Source organism: Sinohyriopsis cumingii, chromosome 1 (assembly GCF_028554795.1).
Source record: "Sinohyriopsis cumingii isolate HCF-2022 chromosome 1, ASM2855479v2, whole genome shotgun sequence".
NCBI classification, from domain to species: domain Eukaryota; kingdom Metazoa; phylum Mollusca; class Bivalvia; order Unionida; family Unionidae; genus Sinohyriopsis; species Sinohyriopsis cumingii.
Window position 1 is genome coordinate 114,837,086 of NC_142961.1, and position 26,865 is coordinate 114,863,950.

Consider the following 26,865-nt stretch of genomic DNA (forward strand, 5'->3'; position numbering starts at 1 on the left):
TTGTGCTGTTACACGGCCAAATTACCTCAAGCCATCCCCTTAGATCACGAAGCCCATTGGGAAGTGGCTTTAGTAGAAATGATTCACCCGACCCAAGTCCTCAATGTCCTTCCCAATCAAAATTTTTTTGATGTGGAAGTTCATGACGAACAATTGCAACAGTGGATGGATAGCAATGTCAAATATGACAAGGAAACCCGTACACAAAAGTACACCACCTATCACTTGTTCATTTCCCCAGGCTATTATTTTAGTGGTCAACATTTGGTCAGCACCATAGCCTCCAGGTTTAATGCCGTGTTTCTGAAAGCTTTGGAGCATGTTAACAAAAGTGTCACCATGGAGTACCACAAAACAGCTCGTCGCTTCTTGATGAAATTTGAACGGAGTAAAATCCTGTCCATTTTATTTTGTCCTGAATTGTATGACATGTTGGGCGGAGACATGAACCTGAGAATGAGCATGATGAAGAAAAGCGAATTACCCATCGTTTACGACAACGAGTCTTTTAGCAAGTTATTTCGTTCCCCGGTAGAACTGAACCAAGGACTGAATTTGATGTTTGTGTACTCCGATGTGGTGGAGTATAACGTGGTGGGACACACCTCCGTACCGTTACTGCGTGTCATTCCTTTCAAAGTGGATTCTGCCACGAACACTGACGAGGAAGGTGGAAACACTTACCACGTCCACCGCGAATTTGTACATCCTCACTATTTGCCTGTCAGTAAGTCGTATTTGGACACGGTCAACATTACTATAAAAGGAGATTTGGGACAAAATATTCCATTCACCAAAGGAAAAGTCACGGTGAAACTCCATTTTCGAAAACGGTTTTCTCACGATTCGTAAGTCATGTATCCAGTGTACCGAGGGGTTGCTCGACAGCGAGGACACGGTTTAGGAGATATGTTAAAATCGGCCTTTCGTTCGGTGGCCCCGGTGTTGAAACCGATGGTGACACGCGGATTGCACGCCTTGAAAGATGCGGCACTGACGCAAGGCAAAGAATTTCTCCAAAATGTCATCATCGACAAACAAAACCCTAAAGAAGCCTTCATGAGGGCAGGCAAAAATGTCTTGCTGCAAACGGGCAAAGACATTTTGGGTCACCGAGAAACACCTATAAATGCCCTGCACTCTACCGAGTCAGGCATTCAGCAAGGACAAGGCAGAAAGAGACGACGAAGAAAACACCCTTTCACCAGACTTCAAGCTAGAAAGGCCAAGAAAAGAAGAACCGTTCGAGACTTAGACGTTTTCGATTATTGAGAAAAGAGACAAAAAAATGATGCACCGAGAATCTTGCGCTTGTTCCAAGACGGAACTGGATCTGTTTGCCATGCCCTCCACGATGATGACGATGCAAGAATCCCAGTGGGTGGAATTTCACCCCATCTCCTCACTGACCGATTCCGCTCCCATCGAGTTTGAAATCAAAGGACAGCCCGAAGATTACATCGATGTGAATAGCAGTTACTTGTACCTGAAAGTCAAAATTCTAGATAAGACTGTAGGTGCTATAGACGATGAAGCAGTAGCTCCCGTCAACAATTTCATGCATTCCTTGTTCAGTGGAGTGGACTTGTACTTGAATAACAAACTGGTCAGTAGCAGCATGGATACTTACCCTTATCGTGCCTACCTGGAAAATCTCTTGACGTACGGAATAGATGCCAAGAACACTCATCTCAATGCCTGTGTGGTATGGGAAGCTGACGAACCTACCAAGTTTGAAATATTGGAAACTGATGAAAAGAAAGACAACAATGATGGATTTCTAGAACGAAGAAAGAGAATCACGGGAGCCGACACAAGTTTAGAACTGATGGATCGTTTGCATTTGGACATGTGGTTGCAAGAAAAGTATTTGCTGAACGGGGTGGATGTCCGCCTGAGACTGAATCGTAGCAGTGCCGCTTTCCATTTGATGGCTGATAGTGACGGTTACAAAACCAAAATCCTAGAAGCCAGACTCTACGTACGCCGTGTGGAAGTGTTACCTAAAGTGGGAAACGACATCAGTCAGACGTTGAGCAGAACGACTGCCAAGTATCCCATACGACGCGTGGAAGTGAAAACCTTCACCATTCCCAAGGGACAGCGATCCATGATCGAAGATCATCTGTTCCAAGGACAGTTACCTAAACGTTTGATCGTTGGTATCGTCGAGAATACAGCCTTCAACGGAGCTGCCCAAAAAAATCCTTTCTACTTTCAACACTTTGGCGTGTCCAAAATCGAAGTCAGTCGCGATGGCAAGACCTTGTGTACCCGACCTTTCGGACCTGACTTTACCAAGAAGAATTACTTGAGATCGTACTTGTCCCTGTACGAAGCCACCGGACAGTTAGGAACCAATACCAGTCACGGTATTACGTACGAGGATTATGCAGGAGGCTACGCTTTGTGGGCTTTCGATTTCACTCCAGACCAAGGCAGCGACGAGGGACATTTCCACCCTATAAAATCCGGTCAGATTCGTGTGGAAATTCAGTTTAAATACCGAGACCCTGATGAAACGGTGAACGTCATCCTGTATGCAGAATTCGATAATACCATAGAAATCAACAGTTTGAGAGAAGTCATCCTAGATTACTAGAAACCATGGAAGACTGTTATCCCTCTTTACCTAGTGGAGAAACTTTTAGTGTTGGATTATTGTTAAAAAATGTTAGAGTTGTTGTTGTTTAGTGTTAAGTGATTTTTGAATAAAAAATGTTGTGTTTTGAAAAAAATGCCTTTGTCTTTTGTTTAGCTATAAGAATGTTGGATTGATGCTCTTTCATTTCTTACTATCCCTCTCATGACACTCACTAAACGTTGCGACTCAAAAACCGTGTGGGGGATGTTTTCCTTCACGTCCGCGCTTTGACTTTAAGAACCGGGGTTGTTTCCAGTCTAACCATCCATTGTCGACTCATCCTCCTAAGAAGATGTGCTCCAAACTAGCTAAACTCAACGAAGCCTACGTGAATTTGCATAGGGTCAGACACAGTCTGATACCGAAGCCAGAAGAAATAGAGAATGTGAGAATGTTAAAAATCACTGAAGACCTGATAGAAGAGCTCTTCAGAGAAGAAATGAACAGGGAAAAAGAAGAATGGACAGAGAAGTACAGACTTCAGAGACAGCAGCAACAGCAGCAACAACAACAACAGCAGCAGCAACCTGAAGCTGACAGAGGCTTTGTCGATTGTCGTATCGACACCAAAGAGTTCTTCTTCTCTTTCCGAAGAAGCAGACCTATCGCCAGAAAGTCTATCCTCAGAGGACATCGCATTCTTAGAAACTAAAAAGAATGCCATAGCAAACAAAAAAAACAGCCCTTTTCAGGGCTACCCAATACTCTAGAAAAGAAATAACAATCGATTTGCCAATGTGTGTAGGTAGAGTAGTGTGAAAATAAACACTAACTCTTTTTTAAAAAATGTGAGGGTATGTGTTTGTGTGTTTGTGTTTGTAAGTGGTTAAGTAAGTTGGTATGGATAGTAGATTAAAATGATGTCTTTTTTGGTGTTTGAGGTGTATATTTGGAGTTAGATTGGATTGCTTTGCGTATGTGGATAGTCCATTGAAGTGATTTATAAAAAATTTTAAAATAGTGATGGGTAGCATAAAAAAGTGAGTGAGTGTTTCTTTTAGGTCCGCGCGTTGTTGTTTTTTTGGTTATGATCTAGGTAAGATCAATTTTATGTTTTTAGGGGATGTTTTCGTTCACGTCCGCGCTTTCACTATAAATTGAAACTCGTTCGGCAGTCCAGCTACCCTTGTTGATTGATCAACACCAAAAATGAACACGAGACTGGAGAAACTGTTGGAACTTCATGTGCATCTGGAATATGCCAGGCGCATATTAAATGAACTGGCCGCGGAAGCCATTGTGGAGGAGGGAAGGATAAGAGAGGAGGAGGAAAGAAGAAACAAAGAAGAGGAGGAGAGAAGATATAAAGAAGAAGAGGAAAGAAGATACAAAGAGGAGGAGAGAAGATACAAAGAAGAGGAGGAGGAGGAAAAGGAGAGAAGAAGAAGAAATTTCAGAATCCCAGAGAGCGAAAATTGGGATTCTGAAGCGACATATCCTGCCTCTGCTCTCTCCCCTCAAAAGGTAAAAAGTAACTGGGGGATAAGATGTGTATGCGGCGCCAGGCCTGGAAGGTGCCACAATTAAAAAGGTGTCAATGAAGTTACAAACAAAAAAACAGCCCTTTTCAGGGCTACCCAATACTCTAGAAAAGAAATAACCATCAATTTGCCAATGTGTAGGTAGAGTAGTGTGAATATAAACACTAACTCTTTTTTAAGATAGTGTGAGGGTATGTGTTTGTGTGTTGGTGCTTGTAAGAGCTAAGGTATGTTTGTGTGAATAGTAGATTATGGGTTTCTTTATTGTTTCTTAGCGTAGGTGAAGAGTATAGTTAGGGTTCTGTAAGCGCTCACGTACGATTGTGTGGATAGTAGATTATGGATTTTGTTTATTGTTTCTTAGCGTATGTGGAGAGTATAGTTAGGGTTTTGTAAGCGCTCACGTACGATTGTGTGGATAGTAGATTATGGATTTTGTTTATTGTTTATTAGCGTATGTGGAGAGTATAGTTTGGGTTTTGTAAGCGTTCACGTACGATTGTGTGGATAGTAGATTATGGATTTTGTTTATTGTTTCTTAGCGTATGTGAAGAGTATAGGTAGGGTTCTGTAAGCGCTCACGTACGATTGTGTGGACATTAGATTATGGATTTTGTTTATTGTTTCTTAGCGTATGTGGAGAGTATAGTTAGGGTTTTGTAAGCGCTCACGTACGATTGTGTGGATAGTAGATTATGGATTTTGTTTATTGTTTCTTAGCGTATGTGGAGAGTATAGTTTGGGTTTTATTATATGAAATGAAAAAGTAGGGGGGATGTTTTCCTTCACGTCCGCGCTTTTCGTATAAGAACCCACAGTATTCGTCGTTCAAACCATTCTGCAAAGAATAAAAAAAGAAGATGGCTTCTAACCAAATGGACAAAATGGAAAAATTGCAAAACGTCCTCGACAATTTAGGAATGATAGAGCAAATGTTGGTTAACCTAAACGAGGATCACTATTCTTATAGTCCCCATCGAGTGAAGATGGAGATAAACAATTTACAAAAAATGAAGGTAATCATCAGTGATCTGTTGAAAGAAATAAAGGAGGAGAAGGAGGATGAAGAGGAAAGGATAAGGATGAGAGCATGGAATGAAAAATTTGAAAACGAAGAAAAAAATGAAAAGAGGAAGAAAGAAGAGGAGGAAGAGAAGAAGAAAGAAGAGCAGGAGAAAAAAAAGAAAGAAAAGAAGAGAAAGAGTGTTGGAGATAAAATAAGAACTTGGTGGAGAAAAAGAAGAAACTAGAAGCAGAAGAAGAAGAAAACCCAAAGGCCCTTTTCAGGGCCAGCCATATTTCTCGAAAAGAGATAGCCTTTCAATTGCCTACCCCTTTTTTAAAAAAATTTTAAAAAAAAAATCCCATGTTCAATTTCCCTTGACGCTATAAAGTCCCACCCAGTTTAAATTCCTTTGACGCTAAACCGTCCCACGATTTTTCTCCATGTTAATTTTCCACTGACGCTAGAGTGTCCCAGGGGGTTTTGTAATGCTAATTCCCATTGACGCTATGTTATCCCCATTTACTACATGTATACAGTATACATATACCAGATTTTTTACATTTACATGAGCGAGAGAGGCCGCTCAGGGTGGCCTAGTGATTAGAGCGTGGGCAACGATTGCGGGATGTCTTGGGTTCGAGGCCCAGCCGAGTCATAACAAAGACTTGTAAAAAAACATGGTACTAACAGCTGACTCGCTTGGCGCTCAGCATTAATAGGATATTGTTAGGACTGGTCGGCCTGGTGTCAGGATAATGTGACTGGGTGGGACATCATGCTACGTGTCTGCGGCATGATACCCCGATTCTATCACCATAAACTGCCACACTGCAGACATCGTAGCGATATAACTGAACAATTGTTAAAGTTAGGTTAAAAATTCAAATCACAAACACACACACCTGAGCGAGAGTCTGCGCCACACCACTGCATCTCTTCCTGTACATTAGCCTGCTCTTACTCCTTGAAAAGAATTATCTTGACACTTTCGGTCCACCTAGGCTATTTCTGCGAGAGAAAAATATGTCTGAGGTATTAACTTCTAAGCTGTGGGATGGATTTGACAATGCACTTGCCGTTGACCACATTTGTCCAAAACAAATATACGCGCAGACGGCACAAGGTATTATCCGAAATAGGTAAGTTAAGAATAGTTTAATCATTCCCAGATGGATTGAAATCGTGCCAAGATTGACTTTGATTTATATTCGAAATGGATTTGAAGCTAGGTATAGGCTGTTTGACCTTAGGGAATGCAGTTGTTTCTGTGGTGTAGCGGTTATCACATCTGCCTAACACGCAGAAGGTCATTGGTTCGAGCCTCACCGGAAACGTTAAGAAAAAAAAAACATTTTGTTTGTGTCGGGGTATACATTTTTCCAGGCGTTTCTCGTTTACTATCTCAGTGAAAAGTAGACGGGAAAGTCAATAATTCACTTTTAGCCATTTCCTCTATCAGATTCATAGGTACATTGTCTTATAAACTAAAATGCATCTCCATGCCTGGAATGAAATTTCTCTACAGGGTAGACAAACCGGGTCAGAACTCTGGTAGAAGAACTAGCTCGCGTTTCAAGTCGCCAAAGACGACATTGCAATGTATTAAAAGAAAAATGCACAAATATCATTAGTAGACATAATTCTACACAAGATTTCATGAACGTAAGAATGTTTCCATTCTCTTTCTATCTACCTTAAGGTCGTTTCCAAATGTACACGGTTATTTTAAGATGTTTATCTATTATTCTTTCTGTCAAATGTCGGAAAGTTGTTAACATATATATTATATTCATTTTATTCCCTTATTAATTACACTTCATTCTTTCTTCTTTTGCATTTGAGTTGTGCATCTCATCCTTGTACATACTTTATTACATAGACAATAACACTCGCTAACTGGGTTGATCCGTGTTAAATAAGTCTCGTCTCAGACCAGAATCAATTTTCTTCTATTTTATAAAGAAGCATTCAGCAGTATGCCGCTTCTACCATAACTGATCTATCGCTTCTTTGCCACATATTAATTCACCCTATTTCAAGAAATCCTGCACGGGATCGGTTCGTTTTATTCGTGTTCCCAATGTAAACGAGCTAAGTAGATGAGGTAATCAAGCAGCGTCTACATGACCAAAGAACAGTACATTTTACAATCAATTTACAAGTTACAGTGCCCATGAAACGGCAAGCAGAGGTAACTCTTTAAATTTTCATAAAATAAATTGCATAGTCTACCAATTCATAATTATTAAAATAAGTACTTCACCAAATAAGCCAGTAGTAAAAAGATCATACAAACACTGAATCTGGTTGACCTCAGCGAGGACTGAAGTGTAACTGTAGTTTTAGGTCTCTCTCTCCCCAAATCTGTATTGGTATGAAGTGAGGCCTAAGATCCGATCTCACCTATTCAGAAAACCTGCAAATATTTCAGACAGATGTAAGAGGTTGCAAGCATCATAGCACACTTTGCTCAGCCTGCGCCAACCTTTGGAATTTGTAAAATGTAGTCTTCAGTGGCGAGTGCAATGTTCAATTCATTTTTATTGGCGGGGGGGGGGGGGGGGGGGTAGGACACGAATAAGCTAGCTGCACAAAATAACATATATACCGTGTCCAAAATGCAAGATATATGTCTCTAATTAAATAAATACAACACTAAAGGAATCTATCCAATACAGACTCTACATTTTTATGATTTTAAGAATTCTGTTACGGTAAATCGTGTTTGCACTTTGGGTTAATTCTAACCGTTAGAACGGTAGGTCTCTCTTCATAGTCTATACAGTATATATGTACTAAAGATTTTATTTTAGATCAACGAGAGACTGCGCCATACCCTTTCGTCCTTTCCTGTATATTAGTCTGCTCCTTCTCCTAAAAATAGCATTCCTTTCACACATTCGGTCCACCTCGGCAACTTCTGCGAAAGTAAAATATGCCTCCAAGTTGCCAGTGAGATTTGACAATGCACTTGCCGTTGACCACATTTTTCCGAACAAAAGATATGCGCAAGGTATTGTCTGAAATTTGTAAGTTATGAAGAAATTAATCTTTCTCAGCTAGATTGGAATTGTGTCAAGACTGAAGTTAATCAGCATTCAGAGTGGAGAAGAAGCTAGGTATAGGCTCGTTGATCAATACAGGTTCAGTTGTTTCTGTGGTGTAGTGGTTATCACATCTGCCTAACACGCAGAAGGTCCTGAGTTCGAGCCTCAGCAGAAACATTATATTTTGTTTGATTATTTTTGACGTTTAATCACTGCTTTTATCACATGAAAAATACGCTGGGTTGGCCACGATTCACTATTAGCCATTTCCTCTTCCGGTTTATTAGGGAATTTTATTACATAACCTTATAAAGTTCTCAAGGCATCGACACGAAATGTCTCCACAGAATAGATAAAACGGGTCAGGATTATGGACGATAAACTAGATCAAGTTTCAAATCCAGAATAACAACACTGCTATGTATCAAATGGCAAATACACACATAACATTAGTAGACAAAATTCTACACAAAATTTCAGGATCCTAAGAAAGATTTTATGATATTTTAAGATCATTTTTATAGGTATAATGTTATTTTAATCTGTCTATCTATGTATCTTTCTACGAGAATTAGGAAAGTCGTTTACACATAATCTATTCTTACGTGTTTAAGCTCGAATAAACGGTAACACAAGAAAGAGTGAAAACCACAAGCTTTGAAACAATGTAAGAATTTTTTTAATAAAATAACTGTAGTCCGATGCCTCTCTTCTCCCAAATCTGTATTGGTATGTAGTGTGACATAAGATTCGACATCTCCTGTTCAGAAAACCTGCAAATATTTCATATAGATATCTCCGTAACATACAGTAGCGAAGTAACGGAATGGGCGGGGGGGGGGGGAGGGAGGTCGCCACAGCGCCAAAGGTCTTGGGTCGCGAAAATATCTTTACATTTAGATCATCTTCCTCGCCCCAGGCGTCATTTACCGTACGTACACCACTCGCAACATATCAGTACACATATCGATTGTTTCTATATACTTACAGGAATTCTCTTGGCTCTTAAATTGGTATTCATTAGGCACCATTTCACTTATCATTCCCCGAGACTTTTGAAGAACTTTAGTTTTGGAAGAATATTAAAGAATTTTATTCACTATATCTTTCCATCCAGTTCTCTAATGATTGCAGGCATCGATGTTTTTGCAAATATAACCAGGATCTGACCCATTCGGAAGTTGTAGCTTACCCAGAATCTCGCAATGTATTCATCTGGCCCAAATGCAATCTAGCTTAAATTAGGTAATGGATGTCGACTCTGACTGTTCTGCTAGTCTCACTTACGTCTCCCTTCTTAAAGATTCGGGACTCACTGAACCAGAAGTTCGGTCACTCAAAAGGATTCCTTTACGAATCATTGTCTTTCCTTAGAATCTCCTCTCTACGTTTTACCGCTAAATTACGTGTGACTTTCTCGAAGTAAACCTTATCTGCTCAGCAATCTTCCCAGGAGAACTAAATTTTCGCTTTTGGATTGATTATTTGGATTAAAGAGGCCATCGCACAATTGTTCATGTGCCTCTTGTTTATTCCTGCACGAAGGATGATAATTGTTCCTGGGGGAAGGAATGAGAGCTACATCCCCCAGGCGTTTGTGTGCTAACAGAGCACTGTTAATTTTAGCCTCGGGTCGTAGGACAGTAAGTAAGTCCTTAACGACCGGAACAACGGGATTTCATGAGTGAGAATAGACCCAACACACACTCATGTTAAATAAATGGATGTCAGGCTGCTATCGACTAGTCCATGTGCCTACAAAAGCAGTATGTGACGCCAGTTGAGATTGGTTGCCACTATGACGTCACATCGGGACACCTGCATTTGACGGGTCGAAATGATTCCACAAGTCCGTCATGGAAGAGGAGGTCCAGGAGAAACAAGGGAGGAATGGTACCCGGCAGCAGTCGCAAACGCACATACCCCTGAAACGCCAGCCCGTACTTAAGTAAATTTACTCCAGTTATTTAAATGGACAATAACAATTCCAATATTGTGTTAGCCACCTGTGCAATGAGTCAAATCAATAATAGTTATTAATTTTCCTACATCATTCTATTTCAAGCTGGAATTTTGTGTACAAACTGTACGTCAAGAAACGCTAAAGAAATACCAGTCAACTAAGTCAAAATGACTAATAATATTTAGTATCACGCTTAAATGTCAAAATAATAGTGAACATGTTTTGCTGGTGGTATCGAAATGGTCAAATTAGGGTTTAAAATAGAGACATTATAAAAAGTGGTTTCCCAACCAAAATGGAAACCATGTAATTCACTTTGGCAATTTTGGCAGGTAGCTCAACCTTTTCCACATCGAGATAAAACCGGTGGTCATCAGAAGTAAGTCAGCACCTGTTTACAGCGCTGCCATCGTCAGTCAACCATAAGTGATCCGGCTCCACTCTTCAAGTCCCTAACAAACTCGTTTGAGGGTCCACCTTACCATTTGACTGCTAACATCCCAGCTGGTATTTGGCTTGCATACTGCAGAGTAAATTTCCCGTTTTAACTTCAGCAGTACTCTCCTCTATTATACAATAGAAGGAGATTCGATGATATGCAGGTATTACCGGACTTCTGTCTTTCTTCTTCCCCAATTATGTGGCTCCCTGTGTCCGCACATGCAGCATGTTTCCCATGCACCCACATACCACTCCGTCAAGATACCAGCCAGGGCTCTTATGTTTACTCCCTCGTTGTCGCCAAAGTGAACTACTCTCATTCTTTCAGGCAGGCGGCTTCCCCCACTGAAGCAATACAGCAGCAGTGCTCGAAAACTACGGCTACAACATAGTCATTTCAGGGCTGGTGGCTCAGTAGTCTCCATTCCAAATGGCACCTCATGGCCGAACGTGGTCGCTAGAGTCTACTGCTCACCGTTGTTCACTGGTCGACGTATCCAACCCGAATGAATCAATGAATGGATATGTTAATGATGTTGGAATGAAATATGTTTTCGCTTGCTAGTTAGAAGTTATGATACGATTCGAAAATGTTATCACCCCCTCCGTCGCAATTCCGATTGGGTCTCTCTTTCACAATGTCCTTCTCGCTGTCTGTCCACGTGGGGACGGATTTAGAACACGCCCCGGTCCCTCGAGGTTCCTCTGATCTTGGACAAAGCTTTAAAACCTGGGTGGGAAGTCGCTCGATCTAACGCCTAAGCTGATTCAAGATGCCGTGTCCTCTCACTGGTCATGATAGCATTGCGTAAGAGTTTAACTCTAGCCTGCTTACTGGACATTTTTATGATTTCGATAATTCTGTTACATTATGACTTGACTTCACTTTATTTTAATTCTAGTCGTTATAACGGTAGGTATCTGGCATGGTGTATACAGTATACATATACCAGATTTTTTACATTTACCTGAGCGAGAGAGGCCGCTCAGGGTGGCCTAGTGATTAGAGCGTGGGCAACGATTGCGGGATGTCATGGGTTCGAGGCCCAGCCGAGTCATAACAAAGACTTGTAAAAAAACATGGTACTAACAGCTGACTCGCTTGGCGCTCAGCATTAATAGGATATTGTTAGGACTGGTCGGCCTGGTGTCAGGATAATGTGACTGGGTGGGACATCATGCTACGTGTCTGCGGCATGATACCCCGATTCTATCACCATAAACTGCCACACTGCAGATATCGCAGCGATATGACTGAACAATTGTTAAAGTTAGGTTAAAAATTCAAATCACAAACACACACACCTGAGCGAGAGTCTGCGCCACACCACTGCATATCTTCCTGTACATTAGCCTCCTCTTACTCCTTGAAAAGAATTATCTTGACACTTTCGGTCCACCTAGGCTATTTCTGCGAGAGAAAAATATGTCTGAGGTATTAACTTCTAAGCTGTGGGATGGATTTGACAATGCACTTGCCGTTGACCACATTTGTCCAAAACAAATATACGCGCAGACGGCACAAGGTATTATCCGAAATAGGTAAGTTAAGAATAGTTTAATCATTCCCAGATGGATTGAAATCGTGCCAAGATTGACTTTGATTTATATTCGAAATGGATTTGAAGCTAGGTATAGGCTGTTTGACCTTAGGGAATGCAGTTGTTTCTGTGGTGTAGCGGTTATCACATCTGCCTAACACGCAGAAGGTCATTGGTTCGAGCCTCACCGGAAACGTTAAGAAAAAAAAAACATTTTGTTTGTGTCGGGGTATACATTTTTCCAGGCGTTTCTCGTTTACTATCTCAGTGAAAAGTAGACGGGAAAGTCACTTTTAGCCATTTCCTCTATCAGATTCATAGGTACATTGTCTTATAAACTAAAATGCATCTCCATGCCTGGAATGAAATTTCTCTACAGGGTAGACAAACCGGGTCAGAAGTCTGGTAGAAGAACTAGCTCGCGTTTCAAGTCGCCAAAGACGACATTGCAATGTATTAAATGAAAAATGCACAAATATCATTAGTAGACATAATTCTACACAAGATTTCATGAACGTAAGAATGTTTCCATTCTCTTTCTATCTACCTTAAGGTCGTTTCCAAATGTACACGGTTATTTTAAGATGTTTATCTATTATTCTTTCTGTCAAATGTCGGAAAGTTGTTAACATATATATTATATTCATTTCATTCCCTTATTAATTACACTTCATTCTTTCTTCTTTTGCATTTGAGTTGTGCATCTCATCTTTGTACATACTTTATTACATAGACAATAACACTCGCTAACTGGGTTGATCCGTGTTAAATAAGTCTCGTCTCAGACCAGAATCAATTTTCTTCTATTTTATAAAGAAGCATTCAGCAGTATGCCGCTTCTACCATAACTGATCTAACGCTTCTTTGCCACATATTAATTCACCTTATTTCAAGAAATCCTGCACGGGATCGGCTCGTTTTATTCGTGTTCCTAATGTAAACGAGCTAAGTAGATGAGGTAATCAAGCAGCGTCTACATGACCAAAGAACAGTAAATTTTACAATCAATTTACAAGTTACAGTGCCCATGAAACGGCAAGCAGAGGTAACTCTTTAAATTTTCATAAAATAAATTGCATAGTCTACCAATTCATAATTATTAAAATAAGTACTTCACCAAATAAGCCAGTAGTAAACAGATCATACAAACACTGAATCTGGTTGACCTCAGCGTGGACTGAAGTGTAACTGTAGTTTTAGGTCTCTCTGTCCCCAGATCTGTATTGGTATGAAGTGAGGCCTAAGATCCGATCTCACCTATTCAGAAACCTGCAAATATTTCAGACAGATGTAAGAGGTTACAAGCATCATACCACACTTTGCTCAGTCTGCGCCAACCTTTGGAATTTGTAAAATGTAGTCTTCAGTGGCGAGTGCAATGTTCAATTCATTTTTATTGGCGGGGGGGGGGGGGGGTAGGACACGAATAAGCTAGCTGCACAAAATAACATATATACCGTGTCCAAAATGCAAGATATATGTCTCTAATTAAATAAATACAACACTAAAGGAATCTATCCAATACAGACTCTACATTTTTATGATTTTAAGAATTCTGTTACGGTAAATCGTGTTTGCACTTTGGGTTAATTCTAACCGTTAGAACGGTAGGTCTCTCTTCATAGTCTATACAGTATATATGTACTAAAGATTTTATTTTAGATCAACGAGAGACTGCGCCATACCCTTTCGTCCTTTCCTGTATATTAGTCTGCTCCTTCTCCTAAAAATAGCATTCCTTTCACACATTCGGTCCACCTCGGCAACTTCTGCGAAAGTAAAATATGCCTCCAAGTTGCCAGTGAGATTTGACAATGCACTTGCCGTTGACCACATTTTTCCGAACAAAAGATATGCGCAAGGTATTGTCTGAAATTTGTAAGTTATGAAGAAATTAATCTTTCTCAGCTAGATTGGAATTGTGTCAAGACTGAAGTTAATCAGCATTCAGAGTGGAGAAGAAGCTAGGTATAGGCTCGTTGATCAATACAGGTTCAGTTGTTTCTGTGGTGTAGTGGTTATCACATCTGCCTAACACGCAGAAGGTCCTGAGTTCGAGCCTCAGCAGAAACATTACATTTTGTTTGATTCTTTTGGACGTCTAATCACTGCTTTTATCACATGAAAAATACGCTGGGTTGGCCACGATTCACTATTAGCCATTTCCTCTTCCGGTTTATTAGGGAATTTTATTACATAACCTTATAAAGTTCTCAAGGCATCGACACGAAATTTCTCCACAGAATAGATAAAACGGGTCAGGATTATGGACGATAAACTAGATCAAGTTTCAAATCCAGAATAACAACACTGCTATGTATCAAATGGCAAATACACACATAACATTAGTAGACAAAATTCTACACAAAATTTCAGGATCCTAAGAAAGATTTTATGATATTTTAAGATCATTTTCATAGGTATAATGTTATTTTAATCTGTCTATCTATGTATCTTTCTACGAGATTTAGGAAAGTCGTTTACACATAATCTATTCTTACGTGTTTAAGCTCGAATAAACGGTAACACAAGAAAGAGTGAAAACCACAAGCTTTGAAACAATGTAAGAATTTTTTTAATAAAATAACTGTAGTCCGATGCCTCTCTTCTCCCAAATCTGTATTGGTATGTAGTGTGACATAAGATTCGACATCTCCTGTTCAGAAAACCTGCAAATATTTCATATAGATATCTCCGTAACATACAGTAGCGAAGTAACGGAATGGGCGGGGGGGGGGGGGAGGGAGGTCACCACAGCGCCAAAGGTCTTGGGTCGCGAAAATATCTTTACATTTAGATCATCTTCCTCGCCCCAGGCGTTATTTACCGTACGTACACCACTCGCAACATATCAGTACACATATCGATTGTTTCTATATACTTACAGGAATTCTCTTGGCTCTTAAATTGGTATTCATTAGCCACCATTTCACTTATCATTCCCCGAGACTTTTGAAGAACTTTAGTTTTGGAAGAATATTAAAGAATTTTATTCAATATATCTTTCCATCCAGTTCTCTAATGATTGCAGGCATCGATGTTTTTGCAAATATAACCAGGATCTGACCCATTTGGAAGTTGTAGCTTACCCAGAATCTCGCAATGTATTCATCTGGCCCAAATACAATCTAGCTTAAATTAGGTAATGGATGTCGACTGTGACTGTTCTGCTAGTCTCACTTCCGTCTCCCTTCTTAGAGATTCGGGACTCACTGAACCAGAAGTTCGGTCACTCAAAAGGATTCCTTTACGAATCATTGTCTTTCCTTAGAATCTCCTCTCTACGTTTTACCGCTAAATTACGTGTGACTTTCTCGAAGTAAACCTTATCTGCTCAGCAATCTTCCCAGGAGAACTAAATTTTCGCTTTTGGATTGATTATTTGGATTAGAGAGGCCATCGCACAATTGTTCATGTGCCTCTTGTTTATTCCTGCACGAAGGATGATAATTGTTCCTGGGGGAAGGAATGAGAGCTACATCCCCCAGGCGTTTATGTGCTAACAGAGCACTGTTAATTTTAGCCTCGGGTCGTAGGACAGTAAGTAAGTCCTTAACGACCGGAACAACGGGATTTCATGAGTGAGAATAGACCCAACACACACTCATGTTAAATAAATGGATGTCAGGCTGCTATCGACTAGTCCATGTGCCTACAAAAACAGTATGTGACGCCAGTTGAGATTGGTTGCCACTATGACGTCACATCGGGACACCTGCATTTGACGGGTCGAAATGGTTCCACAAGTCCGTCATGGAAGAGGAGGTCCAGGAGAAACAAGGGAGGAATGGTACCCGGCAGCAGGCGCAAACGCACATACCCCTGAAACGCCAGCCCGTACTTAACTAAATTTACTCCAGTTATTTAAATGGACAATAACAATTCCAATATTGTGTTAGCCACCTGTGCAATTAGTCAAATCAATAATAGTTATTAATTTTCCTACATCATTCTATTTCAAGCTGGAATTTTGTGTACAAACTGTACGTCAAGAAACGCTAAAGAAATACCAGTCAACTAAGTCAAAATGACTAATAATATTTAGTATCACGCTTAAATGTCAAAATAATAGTGAACATGTTTTGCTGGTGGTATCGAAATGGTCAAATTAGGGTTTAAAATAGAGACATTATAAAAAGTGGTTTCCCAACCAAAATGGAAACCATGTAATTCACTTTGGCAATTTTGGCAGGTAGCTCAACCTTTTCCACATCGAGATAAAACCGGTGGTCATCAGAAGTAAGTCAGCACCTGTTTACAGCGCTGCCATCGTCAGTCAACCATAAGTGATCCGGCTCCACTCTTCAAGTCCCTAACAAACTCGTTTGAGGGTCCACCTTACCATTTGACTGCTAACATCCCAGCTGGTATTTGGCTTGCATACTGCAGAGTAAATTTCCCGTTTTAACTTCAGCAGTACTCTCCTCTATTATACAATAGAAGGAGATTCGATGACATGCAGGTATTACCGGACTTCTGTCTTTCTTCTTCCCCAATTATGTGGCTCCCTGTGTCCGCACATGCAGCATGTTTCCCATGCACCCACATACCACTCCGTCAAGATACCAGCCAGGGCTCTTATGTTTACTCCCTCGTTGTCGCCAAAGTGAACTACTCTCATTCTTTCAGGCAGGCGGCTTCCCCCACTGAAGCAATACAGCAGCAGTGCTCGAAAACTACGGCTACAACATAGTCATTTCAGGGCTGGTGGCTCAGTAGTCTCCATTCCAAATGGCACCTCATGGCCGAACGTGGTCGCTAGAGTCTACTGCTCACCGTTGTTCACTGGTCGACGTATCCAACCCGAATGAATCAATGAATGGATATGTTAATGATGTTGGAATGAAATATGTTTTCGCTTGCTAGTTAGAAGTTATGTTACGATTCGAAAATGTTATCACCCCCTCCGTCGCAATTCCGATTGGGTCTCTCTTTCACAATGTCCTTCTCGCTGTCTGTCCACGTGGGGACGGATTTAGAACACGCCCCGGTCCCTCGAGGTTCCTCTGATCTTGGACAAAGCTTTAAAACCTGGGTGGGAAGTCGCTCGATCTAACGCCTAAGCTGATTCAAGATGCCGTGTCCTCTCACTGGTCATGATAGCATTGCGTAAGAGTTTAACTCTAGCCTGCTTACTGGACATTTTTATGATTTCGATAATTCTGTTACATTATGACTTGACTTCACTTTATTTTAATTCTAGTCGTTATAACGGTAGGTATCTGGCATGGTGTATACAGTATACATATACCAGATTTTTTACATTTACCTGAGCGAGAGAGGCCGCTCAGGGTGGCCTAGTGATTAGAGCGTGGGCAACGATTGCGGGATGTCATGGGTTCGAGGCCCAGCCGAGTCATAACAAAGACTTGTAAAAAAACATGGTACTAACAGCTGACTCGCTTGGCGCTCAGCATTAATAGGATATTGTTAGGACTGGTCGGCCTGGTGTCAGGATAATGTGACTGGGTGGGACATCATGCTACGTGTCTGCGGCATGATACCCCGATTCTATCACCATAAACTGCCACACTGCAGATATCGCAGCGATATGACTGAACAATTGTTAAAGTTAGGTTAAAAATTCAAATCACAAACACACACACCTGAGCGAGAGTCTGCGCCACACCACTGCATCTCTTCCTGTACATTAGCCTGCTCTTACTCCTTGAAAAGAATTATCTTGACACTTTCGGTCCACCTAGGCTATTTCTGCGAGAGAAAAATATGTCTGAGGTATTAACTTCTAAGCTGTGGGATGGATTTGACAATGCACTTGCCGTTGACCACATTTGTCCAAAACAAATATACGCGCAGACGGCACAAGGTATTATCCGAAATAGGTAAGTTAAGAATAGTTTAATCATTCCCAGATGGATTGAAATCGTGCCAAGATTGACTTTGATTTATATTCGAAATGGATTTGAAGCTAAGTATAGGCTGTTTGACCTTAGGGAATGCAGTTGTTTCTGTGGTGTAGCGGTTATCACATCTGCCTAACACGCAGAAGGTCATTGGTTCGAGCCTCACCGGAAACGTTAAGAAAAAAAAAACATTTTGTTTGTGTCGGGGTATACATTTTTCCAGGCGTTTCTCGTTTACTATCTCAGTGAAAAGTAGACGGGAAAGTCACTTTTAGCCATTTCCTCTATCAGATTCATAGGTACATTGTCTTATAAACTAAAATGCATCTCCATGCCTGGAATGAAATTTCTCTACAGGGTAGACAAACCGGGTCAGAAGTCTGGTAGAAGAACTAGCTCGCGTTTCAAGTCGCCAAAGACGACATTGCAATGTATTAAATGAAAAATGCAGAAATATCATTAGTAGACATAATTCTACACAAGATTTCATGAACGTAAGAATGTTTCCATTCTCTTTCTATCTACCTTAAGGTCGTTTCCAAATGTACACGGTTATTTTAAGATGTTTATCTATTATTCTTTCTGTCAAATGTCGGAAAGTTGTTAACATATATATTATATTCATTTTGCATTTGAGTTGTGCATCTCATCTTTGTACATACTTTATTACATAGACAATAACACTCGCTAACTGGGTTGATCCGTGTTAAATAAGTCTCGTCTCAGACCAGAATCAATTTTCTTCTATTTTATAAAGAAGCATTCAGCAGTATGCCGCTTCTACCATAACTGATCTAACGCTTCTTTGCCACATATTAATTCACCTTATTTCAAGAAATCCTGCACGGGATCGGCTCGTTTTATTCGTGTTCCTAATGTAAACGAGCTAAGTAGATGAGGTAATCAAGCAGCGTCTACATGACCAAAGAACAGTAAATTTTACAATCAATTTACAAGTTACAGTGCCCATGAAACGGCAAGCAGAGGTAACTCTTTAAATTTTCATAAAATAAATTGCATAGTCTACCAATTCATAATTATTAAAATAAGTACTTCACCAAATAAGCCAGTAGTAAACAGATCATACAAACACTGAATCTGGTTGACCTCAGCGTGGACTGAAGTGTAACTGTAGTTTTAGGTCTCTCTGTCCCCAGATCTGTATTGGTATGAAGTGAGGCCTAAGATCCGATCTCACCTATTCAGAAACCTGCAAATATTTCAGACAGATGTAAGAGGTTACAAGCATCATACCACACTTTGCTCAGTCTGCGCCAACCTTTGGAATTTGTAAAATGTAGTCTTCAGTGGCGAGTGCAATGTTCAATTCATTTTTATTGGCGGGGGGGGGCGTGGGGGGTAGGACACGAATAAGCTAGCTGCACAAAATAACATATATACCGTGTCCAAAATGCAAGATATATGTCTCTAATTAAATAAATACAACACTAAAGGAATCTATCCAATACAGACTCTACATTTTTATGATTTTAAGAATTCTGTTACGGTAAATCGTGTTTGCACTTTGGGTTAATTCTAACCGTTAGAACGGTAGGTCTCTCTTCATAGTCTATACAGTATATATGTACTAAAGATTTTATTTTAGATCAACGAGAGACTGCGCCATACCCTTTCGTCCTTTCCTGTATATTAGTCTGCTCCTTCTCCTAAAAATAGCATTCCTTTCACACATTCGGTCCACCTCGGCAACTTCTGCGAAAGTAAAATATGCCTCCAAGTTGCCAGTGAGATTTGACAATGCACTTGCCGTTGACCACATTTTTCCGAACAAAAGATATGCGCAAGGTATTGTCTGAAATTTGTAAGTTATGAAGAAATTAATCTTTCTCAGCTAGATTGGAATTGTGTCAAGACTGAAGTTAATCAGCATTCAGAGTGGAGAAGAAGCTAGGTATAGGCTCGTTGATCAATACAGGTTCAGTTGTTTCTGTGGTGTAGTGGTTATCACATCTGCCTAACACGCAGAAGGTCCTGAGTTCGAGCCTCAGCAGAAACATTACATTTTGTTTGATTCTTTTGGACGTCTAATCACTGCTTTTATCACATGAAAAATACGCTGGGTTGGCCACGATTCACTATTAGCCATTTCCTCTTCCGGTTTATTAGGGAATTTTATTACATAACCTTATAAAGTTCTCAAGGCATCGACACGAAATTTCTCCACAGAATAGATAAAACGGGTCAGGATTATGGACGATAAACTAGATCAAGTTTCAAATCCAGAATAACAACACTGCTATGTATCAAATGGCAAATACACACATAACATTAGTAGACAAAATTCTACACAAAATTTCAGGATCCTAAGAAAGATTTTATGATATTTTAAGATCATTTTCATAGGTATAATGTTATTTTAATCTGTCTATCTATGTATCTTTCTACGAGATTTAGGAAAGTCGTTTACACATAATCTATTCTTACGTGTTTAAGCTCGAATAAACGGTAACACAAGAAAGAGTGAAAACCACAAGCTTTGAAACAATGTAAGAATTTTTTTAATAAAATAACTGTAGTCCGATGCCTCTCTTCTCCCAAATCTGTATTGGTATGTAGTGTGACATAAGATTCGACATCTCCTGTTCAGAAAACCTGCAAATATTTCATATAGATATCTCCGTAACATACAGTAGCGAAGTAACGGAATGGGCGGGGGGGGGGAGGGAGGTCGCCACAGCGCCAAAGGTCTTGGGTCGCGAAAATATCTTTACATTTAGATCATCTTCCTCGCCCCAGGCGTTATTTACCGTACGTACACCACTCGCAACATATCAGTACACATATCGATTGTTTCTATATACTTACAGGAATTCTCTTGGCTCTTAAATTGGTATTCATTAGCCACCATTTCACTTATCATTCCCCGAGACTTTTGAAGAACTTTAGTTTTGGAAGAATATTAAAGAATTTTATTCAATATATCTTTCCATCCAGTTCTCTAATGATTGCAGGCATCGATGTTTTTGCAAATATAACCAGGATCTGACCCATTCGGAAGTTGTAGCTTACCCAGAATCTCGCAATGTATTCATCTGGCCCAAATACAATCTAGCTTAAATTAGGTAATGGATGTCGACTCTGACTGTTCTGCTAGTCTCACTTCCGTCTCCCTTCTTAGAGATTCGGGACTCACTGAACCAGAAGTTCGGTCACTCAAAAGGATTCCTTTACGAATCATTGTCTTTCCTTAGAATCTCCTCTCTACGTTTTACCGCTAAATTACGTGTGACTTTCTCGAAGTAAACCTTATCTGCTCAGCAATCTTCCCAGGAGAACTAAATTTTCGCTTTTGGATTGATTATTTGGATTAGAGAGGCCATCGCACAATTGTTCATGTGCCTCTTGTTTATTCCTGCACGAAGGATGATAATTGTTCCTGGGGGAAGGAATGAGAGCTACATCCCCCAGGCGTTTATGTGCTAACAGAGCACTGTTAATTTTAGCCTCGGGTCGTAGGACAGTAAGTAAGTCCTTAACGACCGGAACAACGGGATTTCATGAGTGAGAATAGACCCAACACACACTCATGTTAAATAAATGGATGTCAGGCTGCTATCGACTAGTCCATGTGCCTACAAAAACAGTATGTGACGCCAGTTGAGATTGGTTGCCACTATGACGTCACATCGGGACACCTGCATTTGACGGGTCGAAATGGTTCCACAAGTCCGTCATGGAAGAGGAGGTCCAGGAGAAACAAGGGAGGAATGGTACCCGGCAGCAGGCGCAAACGCACATACCCCTGAAACGCCAGCCCGTACTTAACTAAATTTACTCCAGTTATTTAAATGGACAATAACAATTCCAATATTGTGTTAGCCACCTGTGCAATTAGTCAAATCAATAATAGTTATTAATTTTCCTACATCATTCTATTTCAAGCTGGAATTTTGTGTACAAACTGTACGTCAAGAAACGCTCAAGAAATACCAGTCAACTAAGTCAAAATGACTAATAATATTTAGTATCACGCTTAAATGTCAAAATAATAGTGAACATGTTTTGCTGGTGGTATCGAAATGGTCAAATTAGGGTTTAAAATAGAGACATTATAAAAAGTGGTTTCCCAACCAAAATGGAAACCATGTAATTCACTTTGGCAATTTTGGCAGGTAGCTCAACCTTTTCCACATCGAGATAAAACCGGTGGTCATCAGAAGTAAGTCAGCACCTGTTTACAGCGCTGCCATCGTCAGTCAACCATAAGTGATCCGGCTCCACTCTTCAAGTCCCTAACAAACTCGTTTGAGGGTCCACCTTACCATTTGACTGCTAACATCCCAGCTGGTATTTGGCTTGCATACTGCAGAGTAAATTTCCCGTTTTAACTTCAGCAGTACTCTCCTCTATTATACAATAGAAGGAGATTCGATGATATGCAGGTATTACCGGACTTCTGTCTTTCTTCTTCCCCAATTATGTGGCTCCCTGTGTCCGCACATGCAGCATGTTTCCCATGCACCCACATACCACTCCGTCAAGATACCAGCCAGGGCTCTTATGTTTACTCCCTCGTTGTCGCCAAAGTGAACTACTCTCATTCTTTCAGGCAGGCGGCTTCCCCCACTGAAGCAATACAGCAGCAGTGCTCGAAAACTACGGCTACAACATAGTCATTTCAGGGCTGGTGGCTCAGTAGTCTCCATTCCAAATGGCACCTCATGGCCGAACGTGGTCGCTAGAGTCTACTGCTCACCGTTGTTCACTGGTCGACGTATCCAACCCGAATGAATCAATGAATGGATATGTTAATGATGTTGGAATGAAATATGTTTTCGCTTGCTAGTTAGAAGTTATGATACGATTCGAAAATGTTATCACCCCCTCCGTCGCAATTCCGATTGGGTCTCTCTTTCACAATGTCCTTCTCGCTGTCTGTCCACGTGGGGACGGATTTAGAACACGCCCCGGTCCCTCGAGGTTCCTCTGATCTTGGACAAAGCTTTAAAACCTGGGTGGGAAGTCGCTCGATCTAACGCCTAAGCTGATTCAAGATGCCGTGTCCTCTCACTGGTCATGATAGCATTGCGTAAGAGTTTAACTCTAGCCTGCTTACTGGACATTTTTATGATTTCGATAATTCTGTTACATTATGACTTGACTTCACTTTATTTTAATTCTAGTCGTTATAACGGTAGGTATCTGGCATGGTGTATACAGTATACATATACCAGATTTTTTACATTTACCTGAGCGAGAGAGGCCGCTCAGGGTGGCCTAGTGATTAGAGCGTGGGCAACGATTGCGGGATGTCATGGGTTGGAGGCCCAGCCGAGTCATAACAAAGACTTGTAAAAAAACATGGTACTAACAGCTTACTCGCTTGGCGCTCAGCATTAATAGGATATTGTTAGGACTGGTCGGCCTGGTGTCAGGATAATGTGACTGGGTGGGACATCATGCTACGTGTCTGCGGCATGATACCCCGATTCTATCACCATAAACTGCCACACTGCAGATATCGCAGCGATATGACTGAACAATTGTTAAAGTTAGGTTAAAAATTCAAATCACAAACACACACACCTGAGCGAGAGTCTGCGCCACACCACTGCATCTCTTCCTGTACATTAGCCTGCTCTTACTCCTTGAAAAGAATTATCTTGACACTTTCGGTCCACCTAGGCTATTTCTGCGAGAGAAAAATATGTCTGAGGTATTAACTTCTAAGCTGTGGGATGGATTTGACAATGCACTTGCCGTTGACCACATTTGTCCAAAACAAATATACGCGCAGACGGCACAAGGTATTATCCGAAATAGGTAAGTTAAGAATAGTTTAATCATTCCCAGATGGATTGAAATCGTGCCAAGATTGACTTTGATTTATATTCGAAATGGATTTGAAGCTAAGTATAGGCTGTTTGACCTTAGGGAATGCAGTTGTTTCTGTGGTGTAGCGGTTATCACATCTGCCTAACACGCAGAAGGTCATTGGTTCGAGCCTCACCGGAAACGTTAAGAAAAAAAAAACATTTTCTTTGTGTCGGGGTATACATTTTTCCAGGCGTTTCTCGTTTACTATCTCAGTGAAAAGTAGACGGGAAAGTCACTTTTAGCCATTTCCTCTATCAGATTCATAGGTACATTGTCTTATAAACTAAAATGCATCTCCATGCCTGGAATGAAATTTCTCTACAGGGTAGACAAACCGGGTCAGAAGTCTGGTAGAAGAACTAGCTCGCGTTTCAAGTCGCCAAAGACGACATTGCAATGTATTAAATGAAAAATGCACAAATATCATTAGTAGACATAATTCTACACAAGATTTCATGAACGTAAGAATGTTTCCATTCTCTTTCTATCTACCTTAAGGTCGTTTCCAAATGTACACGGTTATTTTAAGATGTTTATCTATTATTCTTTCTGTCAAATGTCGGAAAGTTGTTAACATATATATTATATTCATTTCATTCCCTTATTAATTACACTTCATTCTTTCTTCTTTTGCATTTGAGTTGTGCATCTCATCTTTGTACATACTTTATTACATAGACAATAACACTCGCTAACTGGGTTGATCCGTGTTAAATAAGTCTCGTCTCAGACCAGAATCAATTTTCTTCTATTTTATAAAGAAGCATTCAGCAGTATGCCGCTTCTACCATAACTGATCTAACGCTTCTTTGCCACATATTAATTCACCTTATTTCAAGAAATCCTGCACGGGATCGGCTCGTTTTATTCGTGTTCCTAATGTAAACGAGCTAAGTAGATGAGGTAATCAAGCAGCGTCTACATGACCAAAGAACAGTAAATTTTACAATCAATTTACAAGTTACAGTGCCCATGAAACGGCAAGCAGAGGTAACTCTTTAAATTTTCATAAAATAAATTGCATAGTCTACCAATTCATAATTATTAAAATAAGTACTTCACCAAATAAGCCAGTAGTAAACAGATCATACAAACACTGAATCTGGTTGACCTCAGCGTGGACTGAAGTGTAACTGTAGTTTTAGGTCTCTCTGTCCCCAGATCTGTATTGGTATGAAGTGAGGCCTAAGATCCGATCTCACCTATTCAGAAACCTGCAAATATTTCAGACAGATGTAAGAGGTTACAAGCATCATACCACACTTTGCTCAGTCTGCGCCAACCTTTGGAATTTGTAAAATGTAGTCTTCAGTGGCGAGTGCAATGTTCAATTCATTTTTATTGGCGGGGGGGGGGGGGGGCGTGGGGGGTAGGACACGAATAAGCTAGCTGCACAAAATAACATATATACCGTGTCCAAAATGCAAGATATATGTCTCTAATTAAATAAATACAACACTAAAGGAATCTATCCAATACAGACTCTACATTTTTATGATTTTAAGAATTCTGTTACGGTAAATCGTGTTTGCACTTTGGGTTAATTCTAACCGTTAGAACGGTAGGTCTCTCTTCATAGTCTATACAGTATATATGTACTAAAGATTTTATTTTAGATCAACGAGAGACTGCGCCATACCCTTTCGTCCTTTCCTGTATATTAGTCTGCTCCTTCTCCTAAAAATAGCATTCCTTTCACACATTCGGTCCACCTCGGCAACTTCTGCGAAAGTAAAATATGCCTCCAAGTTGCCAGTGAGATTTGACAATGCACTTGCCGTTGACCACATTTTTCCGAACAAAAGATATGCGCAAGGTATTGTCTGAAATTTGTAAGTTATGAAGAAATTAATCTTTCTCAGCTAGATTGGAATTGTGTCAAGACTGAAGTTAATCAGCATTCAGAGTGGAGAAGAAGCTAGGTATAGGCTCGTTGATCAATACAGGTTCAGTTGTTTCTGTGGTGTAGTGGTTATCACATCTGCCTAACACGCAGAAGGTCCTGAGTTCGAGCCTCAGCAGAAACATTACATTTTGTTTGATTCTTTTGGACGTCTAATCACTGCTTTTATCACATGAAAAATACGCTGGGTTGGCCACGATTCACTATTAGCCATTTCCTCTTCCGGTTTATTAGGGAATTTTATTACATAACCTTATAAAGTTCTCAAGGCATCGACACGAAATTTCTCCACAGAATAGATAAAACGGGTCAGGATTATGGACGATAAACTAGATCAAGTTTCAAATCCAGAATAACAACACTGCTATGTATCAAATGGCAAATACACACATAACATTAGTAGACAAAATTCTACACAAAATTTCAGGATCCTAAGAAAGATTTTATGATATTTTAAGATCATTTTCATAGGTATAATGTTATTTTAATCTGTCTATCTATGTATCTTTCTACGAGATTTAGGAAAGTCGTTTACACATAATCTATTCTTACGTGTTTAAGCTCGAATAAACGGTAACACAAGAAAGAGTGAAAACCACAAGCTTTGAAACAATGTAAGAATTTTTTTAATAAAATAACTGTAGTCCGATGCCTCTCTTCTCCCAAATCTGTATTGGTATGTAGTGTGACATAAGATTCGACATCTCCTGTTCAGAAAACCTGCAAATATTTCATATAGATATCTCCGTAACATACAGTAGCGAAGTAACGGAATGGGCGGGGGGGGGGGGGAGGGAGGTCGCCACAGCGCCAAAGGTCTTGGGTCGCGAAAATATCTTTACATTTAGATCATCTTCCTCGCCCCAGGCGTTATTTACCGTACGTACACCACTCGCAACATATCAGTACACATATCGATTGTTTCTATATACTTACAGGAATTCTCTTGGCTCTTAAATTGGTATTCATTAGCCACCATTTCACTTATCATTCCCCGAGACTTTTGAAGAACTTTAGTTTTGGAAGAATATTAAAGAATTTTATTCAATATATCTTTCCATCCAGTTCTCTAATGATTGCAGGCATCGATGTTTTTGCAAATATAACCAGGATCTGACCCATTCGGAAGTTGTAGCT

At 40.2% G+C, this 26,865-nt stretch overlaps 4 non-coding genes across 4 annotated transcripts; all 4 read left to right on the top strand.

Moving 5' to 3' along the window:
- Nucleotides 1–8,282: 8,282 nt before the first annotated feature.
- On the top strand, nucleotides 8,283–8,355 carry Trnav-aac (transfer RNA valine (anticodon AAC)). Its single transcript has one exon. It is a non-coding gene; the product is annotated as a tRNA-Val (tRNA).
- Nucleotides 8,356–14,123: 5,768 nt separating this feature from the next.
- Trnav-aac (transfer RNA valine (anticodon AAC)) lies at nucleotides 14,124–14,196 on the top strand. The gene has a single exon. It is a non-coding gene; the product is annotated as a tRNA-Val (tRNA).
- A 5,735-nt stretch (nucleotides 14,197–19,931) lies between these two features.
- Nucleotides 19,932–20,004, top strand: Trnav-aac (transfer RNA valine (anticodon AAC)). Its single transcript has one exon. It is a non-coding gene; the product is annotated as a tRNA-Val (tRNA).
- Nucleotides 20,005–25,779: 5,775 nt separating this feature from the next.
- Trnav-aac (transfer RNA valine (anticodon AAC)) lies at nucleotides 25,780–25,852 on the top strand. Its single transcript has one exon. It is a non-coding gene; the product is annotated as a tRNA-Val (tRNA).
- The last annotated feature ends 1,013 nt before the right edge of the window (nucleotides 25,853–26,865 follow it).